The sequence below is a fragment of the Lepidochelys olivacea genome (genome assembly GCF_965140295.1).
Source record: "Lepidochelys olivacea isolate rLepOli2 genome assembly, chromosome: 3".
Classification (NCBI taxonomy): domain Eukaryota; kingdom Metazoa; phylum Chordata; order Testudines; family Cheloniidae; genus Lepidochelys; species Lepidochelys olivacea.
In genome coordinates, this window is record NC_140413.1 from 176453063 (window position 1) to 176462598 (window position 9536).

Genomic DNA, 9536 nt, shown 5'->3' on the forward strand with positions numbered 1-9536 from the left:
ATACCGACTAGGTGCACAGCCTTGAATAGGGGAGAGGAGGAGCTGCCCTGGGAGGAGTTCAAGAGCATATGCACATCCTCCATGCTCCTTCATGCCCGGAGGAGAGGTGTCAAATGTACCTTTCTTTATGTGGCAGCGTGGTCCCCCAGCGCATCCTGCCCACTTCATGGGATGGGACCATGTTTCCGCCCCCTTGGTGATTTGCAAAGAACAGGACACACAAAAGAACAGTCCTTACCCTGCCTTGAGCACAGTGGATGCAATGGTTCCTGGCCTTTCCATGGGATGCAGATGGAGGGAGGAAGGCTTCTTGCATTATCTTGCCTCCATTTGTGCAAAGGACCCAGGGCAATCTAATCCCAGCCTCCAGCACCACACACACACTTTTCACCACAGATCTCTCCTTTTTCACAGGTAAATGGTCATGAAAGTACGATCCTTTCTGTTCTGTTGTTGTTATGCATGTGAATGCAGCAATCAGAAACATATGACAATTACATGTGAAAAACTACACTAAGCTATTGTTGGGATTCTGCCTTAAATCACCAGACAAACAGGAAAGACAGGGCAAAGACTAACTCCGTCCTTAATCCAGCTCCATTGTTCCTAAGCACTATGGAGGTCTGAACAGTAGGTAATTTTACATTTATTTGCTGAAATACACACGAGAACAGGTGAAAGCCTGGAATTTCAGCCTCATGTCCAACCATTTTTGCTTAGAGTGGTTTAGGTCAGATCTTGACCTTTCCTCTAAAGGCTTTTTAAAGGGGGAAATGTTAATTTCATACATGACAGATATTTGATATCTGAAAGATGCAGATTTATTTACCTTTATTAAAAACATAATCCCATTTCTTAATATTTTTTGTGAACTTGCTATTGTTTGAAACTTCCCAAAAGAAAAGGAAATTATTTCCAAGTGGGAAAGTGACAAGATTTTTTTAAATGGAAATAAAATTGACCATGCTTCTGAGATTATTTTCCTTTTGCAGAAGCTAATGTGTTGGACAACAGCTGCCTTTTGCTTACTTCTGTGTTTGTATGTTAGCATTGTGACATCATCCACGTCAGCAGGGGTCTGCTCATTCCAAGGGAACACAGTCCTGGATTTCAGCTACCCTGGGCTCTGTTCATTGTTCCTCCTTTGTGTAAAAGGGACGGTTTCTTACTCAGTTGCAGCTACAAAGCACCACAGGAAGCCTGAGCCACTGATCACATCAAAATGGCTTTATTTTAAAAAGAAAAATAACCCTTAGCAATAGAGTAGGGCTTGCAGGAGTAGGGGATGGACCCGGGGACTCACAGATTTGGTTTTTTAAAAGTGTTAAAGCACACATGAAGTGCAACAAATCTCCTGAGTCTCACGATATTTAGTGGGGTTTTTTTTTATAAAGCCCCAGTTCATAGAGTCAGGTCAGTACATGAGACTCAGCTTTCATTTTTAAAATGCTCTCATGGTTGTAAAGAAGAGCTTGGAAATGTGACGCTAAAGGGAACCAACCAAAGAAGGCAAATAAAAAGAATTTATTACTGCATGAATCCCAATCTCATGACTTTTTGAGACTTGACTGTTGATCTTTGAATGCTTGATGTTGGCCATATTAGGCGTGCAAAGGGCCAGAAAGAAAGCCTTGTGACTGAAGTTCTCTGTTTCTCCATGGAGCAGGTGCAGTGTGGCTAGCAGCACAGAGACATAGAATCATAGAATAACAGAGTTGGAAGGGACCTCTGGAGGCCATCTAGTCCAACCCCCTGCCCAGAGCAGGACCAATCCCAACTAAATCATCCCAGCCAGGGCTTTGTCAAGCCTGACCTTAAAAAGTTCTAAGGAAGGGGATTCCACCACCTCCCTAGGTAACGCATTCCAGTGTTTCACCACCCTCCTAGCGAAAAAGTTTTTCCTAATATCCAACCTAAACCTCCCCTACTGCAACTTGAGACCATTACTCCTTGTTCTGTCATCTGGTACCACTGAGAACAGTCTAGATCCATCCTCTTTGGATCCACCTTTCAGGTAGTTAAAAGCAGCTATCAAATCCCCCCTCATTCGTCTCTTCCATAGACTAAACAATCCCAGTTCCTTCAGCCTCTCCTCATAAGTCATGTGTTCCAGTCCCCTAATCATTTTTCTTGCCCTTCACTGGACTCTCTCCAATTTATCCACATCCTTCTTGTAGTGTGGGGCCCAAAACTGGACACAGTACTCCAGATGAGGCCTCACCAATGTTGAATAGAGGGGAACGATCACGTCCCTCGATCTGCTGGCAATGCCCCTACTTATACACCCCAAAATGCCATTGGCCTTCTTGGCAACAAGGGCACACTGTTGACTCATACCCAGCTTCTCGTCCACTGTCACCCCAGGTCCTTCTCTGCAGAACTGCTGCCTAGCCATTCGGTCCCTAGTCTGTAGCGGTGCATTGGATTCTTCCATCCTAAGTGCAGGACCCTGCACTTGTCCTTGTTGAACCTTATCAGATTTCTTTTGGCCCAATCCTCCAATTTGTCTAGGTCCCTCTGTATCCTATCCCTACCCTCCAGGGTATCTACCACTCCTCCCAGTTTAGTGTCATCCACAAACTTGCTGAGGGTGCAATCCACACCATCCTCCAGACCATTAATGAAGATATTGAACAAAACCAGCCCCAGGACCGATCCTTGGGGCACTCCGCTAGATACCGGCTGCCAACTAGACATGGAGCCATTGATCACTACCCGTTGAGCCCGACAATCTAGCCAACTTTCTACCCACTTTGTGGTGCATCCATCCAGCCCATACTTCTTTAACTTGCTGACAAGAATACTGTGGGAGACCGTGTCAAAAGCTTTGCTAAAGTCGAGGAATAACCCATCCACTGCTTTCCCTTCATCCACAGAACCAGTTATCTCATCATAGAAGGCAATTAGATTAGTCAGGCATGACTTTCCCTTGGTGAATCCATGCTGACTGTTCCTGATCACTTTCCTCTCGTCTAACTGCTTCAGAATTGATTCCTTGAGAACATGCTCCATGATTTTTCTGGGGACTGAGGTGAGGCTGACCGGCCTGTAGTTCCCAATATCATCCTTCTTCCCTTTTTTTAAAGATGGGCACGACATTAGCCTTTTTCAATCTTCCGGGACTTCCCCTGATCGCCATGAGTTTTCAAAGATAATGGCCAATGGCTCTGCAATCACATCCGCCAATTCCTTTAGCACTCTCGGATGCAATGCATCCGGCCCCATGGACTTGTGCACGTCCAGTTTTTCTAAATAGTCCAGAACCACTTCTTCCTTCACAGAGGGCTGGCCACCTCCTCCCCATGCTGTGCTGCCCACTTCAGTAGTTTGGGAGCTGACCTTGTTCGTGAAGACAGAGGCAAAAAAAGCACTGAGTACGTTAGCTTTTTCCACATCCTCTGTCACTAGGTTGCCTCCGTCATCTAGTAAGGGGCCCACACTTTCCTTGGCTTTCTTCTTATTGCCAACATACCTGAAGAAACCCTTCTTATTACTCTTGACATCCTCACTAGCTGCAACTCCAGGTGTGATTTAGCCTTCCTGATTCCAATCCTACATGCCCGAGCAATATTTATATACTCATCCCTGGTCATTTGTCCAGTCTTCCACTTCTTGTAAGCCTCTTTTTTGTGTTTAAGATCAGCAAGGATTTCACTGTTAAGCCAAGCTGGTCGCCTGCCATATTTACTATTCTTTCTCCACATCGGGATGGTTTGTCCCTGTAACCTCAATAAGGATTCTTTAAAATACAGCCAGCTCTCCTGGACTCCTTTCCCCCTCATGTTATTCTCCCAGGGGATCTTGCCCATCAGTTCCCTGAGGGAGTCAAAGTCTGCTTTTCTGAAGTCCAGGGTCCATATTCTGCTGCTTTCCTTCCTTCCTTCCTTCATCAGTGCACTGCAGTCAGGCTCTAGAGAGGGCCCACCTCTAATGATGAGAAAGGAAGTTCAGTGCTCTATGACAATTGGTCCTGGTCTATTATCAGTGACTAATGGTGGCATTTGAGATGTGGAGAAGTGGAATACGATAACATTATTATTTCCTTTTGATCAAGAGAATTGGCTTTTAGCCTTTCTTTGGTATTCACACACAAGTGAATAGCCCCATTGCTCTAATCTGAGCTGGTCTGCCAGCGTCAGAGAGCTAGTAACCAGTCAGACACAATCACAGAAACAACCAGCCAACCCAACTTTACTTGTAAATTAAGCTAGGTTGGTGTATAAGTCAGATAGACATATTAAACAGGGAGCCCCGCAATGCCTCAATCTCTTTTCAGAGTTTAAAGTCATATTTTAAAACATGCGGGACAAATTCTGTTCCCAGTTGCCACAGTTGACTTCGCTGGGGATGTATCAGTGAGCAGAAGGCAGTTCATTATGTGAAAGTCATGTCCTTGATTTCTGTACATGTTCATACAGGACAAGTTATATTCAGTTTGGTCAAGCAAAATCAAACCACCGCAAGTGCCAAAACACAAGTCAAAGCCACCAGTTCATTGGCATCATTCTAAGTCTGAATCCATTTGTCAATTAGATGTTTATATCATTTGTGAATTAAGTTGCATCATACAATGTGGCTGGTGCATAATTCTTAAAAAACAAAAAAACAAAACAAAATCAACACAGCACTCTTTATACTCAATTCAATGAGGCATAAAATAATTGATACAGTAGCTGTTCATTTTGAGATGTGTCACATGAGTCATCCACCAGAAGGACACAGAAGACTAATTGTATCACCTTACTACTAATGTTGATGGCCATTGATTGCAGCCTTTGAGGTCTGTCAAATACATTAAAAATAATATCAACAGGAAGCAAAACAACAAAAAGCAAACAGATGCAGAGTTAATCAGAAAAGAGACCACACATCTTTGACTATTTTAGGTGCATTGACAGTCATAAACATGAAGCTCTTCTCTGCCTACCCATAATATAGTGCATTTCCTGCTTAACCACACTGACTTGCATTCGTTAGCTCAGACAACACGCACATTTATGTAGTGCAGTTTGTTGTGTCTTATTTTTTAAAACATTTATTGAAGAGCTTTGGGGAAAATTGTGTCTGCACTTTTAGGGCCAGTCTGATCATGATAGAAATCTACAAGAAACTGGGTAAGTTAAAAGGAGACACTGACACCAAATTCACAATCTACTGCAGCCTTAATGTAAAAAAAACAAAAACAAAACAAATTAATTAACCAACCACCCTCCCCCAACCATCTGCCTGAAAATTCTGTTATTTGTACAGGTAACACCTATGATTACTATAACTGTTTGTTTACTTTGCTCCTGATTCTGCCTTCCTGATTCCCACTGAGTCGTACCTTATTCTTCAATGTACCACAGCTAAGTCAGTTTCCCTCATTTTGAGAACCACTTTCTCCACCCCACCACCCACTCCCACAACAGGAAAGAGGAAAACTTTTGTAAAAATAGGAAAAAATGACTGTAATTTGCAGGGGATTTCAGAACAGATGAAACATCTGAAACTACTTTACATTCATTGTTTGAACCTGATTGGATGTTCAAGTCCAGGGTCTTTTGATTCTGTCTCTTGGGTAGAGCTGGGTGAAATTTTTCAGCTGAAAAATGCAGATTCGGAGCTACCAAAACATTGCAAAAGTTCAACTTTATGTCGCCAAGTTGTTCATTTCAGGAAAAAAATCTGAAAAAGAAACAGAAATGTTTCCTTTTCATATTTTCAAAATGAAAAGTTTCAATTTTTCACTGTGAAGCAAATGTCATTTAAAAATTCCTTTAGTTTTATTTTAAAAATCCAAAAATATTTACTAAATTTTTAAAAAACAGTTTGATTTTGTTTACCCAAAACAATTTTCCCCCATGGTTTCAATTTACTGAAAATTTTCATTTTCAGTCAGACCCAAAGTGAGCTTAAAACAAAAACCAAATCCACCCCCCACCACTGAAAATTGCCAAATGAACCAAAAAATTCCATATTTGCTCAGCTCTCCTCTTGTGCAGCTCTCCTCTAGGGTAGAGTTTCTTTGTACCAAAGATTTATATTGGAAAAAGAGTTCAAATATGGATAAAAAAATGACATTTTTACCCAAAATATTTTCTGTCCTACTCTCTTGTGTATCCATTCCACAGTTTGGTGCTATGAAATAAAAGTCCATCTGTGGGATGATACAGTAGGCAATCTGCAGTGTTCAGGGTCCAAGAGCTGGTATAGAGCCCATGTGAATTGCCTTGGGCTCCAGCCTGCCCCCACAGAACAACTTGCAAGATTGGGGCCATAGTAATGGATCTCAAGTGCACCATAACCCTGACTAAGAGAAGGGAAGGTTTTTAAGCCCTATTGGCAAAATCTTGTCTTCCTGCCAAGAGAGTAAATCCTGCAGGTCTACAAATGCAAAACAGCAGCAAAACTAATTCTGTGGTGAGATCATTCAGGGAAGCTTTACAAACCCCTGGTGCCCTGGGGCACGGCTCTTCAGCACTTCACCCCCGCAAGCGTGGAAATTCTGTGGGCTGTTCTTGGGCTGGAGAGTGGAGCGTCTAGTGTGTAGCTACTGGTGCTACCAAATACGTTAATTCACTGGCCACAAATTCCACTTTAGGGGGTTCCATGGGTCACAGGAGCAGCTGTGCCTGGGTGTCAGGAGAAAGACTCTGTCCATAATATAGGGCACATGAAGTCCATTTACTCAGGCTTTGCCTGCGTTATGTGAATTTCATAACGGGAGAGGGAAGGAAGCATAGCAAAGCATTCCTTCCCAGGTCATTGAATTAATCTTGGAGGTGTACATTACACATCTACTTTATAAAGTGAAAAGGTTATCTTCCTGGAAGCTGCCCTAAGAAGCACTGTGAAGCTGCACATCTGTAGGAAGCGCATTTTCCTTTCACATTTTATCACTATCCAAATACACACAGACAGCTATATTTTTCAGCACACCTTACACTGCATTTAAACGAAGGTTACTGAGATTTTTACAGTCACATTTTCCTGTTTTTATAAATGTTTTCCTCCCTCTCTTGTTGTGTGATGTTCATGGGATAGTAATTCAATACCTTTTTTTATATTTTAAAACCTCCAGCCTGGTCTCTTGCTAAGTTATTAGGATGTCTGATTCAGTATCATGCTGTATATTGCCAGATTGTCTTCCCTGAACGTTCAATAGCGTTCAAAATAATTTTCAAGCTGCTTTTAAAAAAGAAATGTAGATTACGGTCACAGCTGAGTTCCGATTTTATTCATATTGTCCTTCCACAACTTTGAAACTGACTTTGCTTCTGCGTCAAAAGATAAATTCAAATTCTCAATTCAGTTTCAAAAGTTAGCTACAGAATAAAAATAATTTGAACCCCCTCCCCCTGAAAGACCACTCAAGCAAAGCACAAAACAAAAGTTTTCACAGCTGTAGTTTTGGTATGGGAGGGTACAGTCCACATAAAAGAGGCTTAGTTGCATTTCAAGGAGATTAGTGCCCAAAGAGATAAAGCTTCATTACACAGCACTTCATTAAGAAAACTAGACACTAAAAAAAAAAACCATACTGTAGCTTTAAAAACACAATGCAGCGCCTCCACCATAAGGAGTCAATGAGTAAAGAAATAGTCAAGACCTCCAATCAAATTTCAGCCCTTCCCAAACTCAGTTAAAAACAGTATTTTTTTAATAAGCAAGAAAATGCAATAAAGCACAGCTGAAGACATAGGTGGGCAGGATGGTAAGAGGGTTCTCATTAGAAGAGTTAACTATACTCTGACTTTACAACACAACGATTTTCGTCATGTTTACATTAGGTTTAATCAGCACAGATTTTCATCCATTATTCCATCACGTTTTCCTGTCCAATGTTTCCTTCAGACGATAACTACACCAGCCCCTCTTGTATTAAACTCAGCGGAGTTCGAACCTCTTGTAGCATCTCTCTTTAATGCATTGGAGCAGGGTTGTTTACAGGCCATAAAACTCAGCTACATCTAAATCTTAACAATTTAAACTGGTCGGGGAATACTGCTATCAACGTTTTTCCACTTTAAAGCAACACAGTTTAGACATTTAGTACAATCAATGCATGTCAATGTCATTCTTCATTTCCATGCTTCATTTTACCAACCCGTTAATCAGACTAATGAGGCTCAGTGTGAAGAAATCCTTTTGTTTCAAGCTAAACTGTCCATGAAACAAGATTTATAATGGTCTTCATTTGCTTATGCAGTTTATTATTTACTAAAACTGCTGTAAACTTCATCTCCTAGACTTTAAAGAAAGAAGCTATATATATATTACAAGTCCTAGATTAAATTTGCAAGCACTGTGATAGTATGTTAATGCAGAAATACCTTAACAATTCATTAGAGGGTATTTAAAATAAAGACAAATATTTGTAATCATATCTAAGTAAATAAAAAGTATGAATTTGTAGCATAAGATGACAGGATGAATGAAAATACTGGCAAGCAATCTATTGCCTATGATTTAATGAACAATTCTCCAGCCAGCCAGTAGGAAACCAATTTTTTAAAACATGCACAGTTTTACCAGTCTTGGCCTGAGTAGTTAACATTCTGATTAATTAAACAATCTAAGATGTGGGTCTCACACACACATACACAATCAATCACTATAGGAGAAAGACACTAATAGCGGGGGTGGAAAATCACATATTCCTAGCTATGAACTCATTACAAGACTATATTTCAAGTCTGTGACATAACAGGGCCTGATCCTTCAATCTCTCCACACATGGACTTTCCATTGGCTGTAATAAGAGTTTTGCAGGTGGCGTACTTGCAGCATCATAGGAATTGCCATACCGAACAGAGACCAGGGCTCCATCTAGTTTAGAACCTAGTCTCTGACAGGTTTCAGAGTAGCAGCCGTGTTAGTCTGTTTTCACAAAAAGAAAAGGAGGAGTTGTGGCACCTTAGAGACCAGCAAATTTATTTGAGCATCAGCTTATACTTAAATAAATTTGTTAGTCTCTGACAGTGGCCAATACCCCATGCTTGACAGGAAGATAGAAGAGCAGTGGGCAACCATGGAATAACCTGTTCATAGTGGCTGTTTCTGCCTCACCCCTCAGTTTGTGGATGACTTATGCCTCAAAACGCAAGGGTGTTTTTTTTTTTAAACTTCTATTCTACTTTTGTGCCTGTGCATGATCTCATTAGCCCTGTAAATATCCAATCCATCTTGAAACCTACTATATTCCTGGCTGCAGTAATAGATCTTGTGGAACTAAATTCCACAAGTTAACTATGCATTTGATCAAATATTTCCTTGTATCAGTTTTAAACATGTCACCTTTCAATCTCATTGAATTGAATGTCCCAAAACTTCATTAATGCAGAGTTAAGATGCCTAGCAGTGCCTAGTTCCCTTCCAGAATGTGCAGTGTGGCTAAACTTAAATCCTTGAAAAACATGAAGTGAACAAATAGGGCACACACCACTCCGCAATGCACCCTTTGGAGCTGGCCACAGCCTGCAGGAATGGTTCAGTAAGGGGAATTCCAGAATAACTAGTAAAAGGGACTAAGGACTTGTCTATTCAGTGCATTA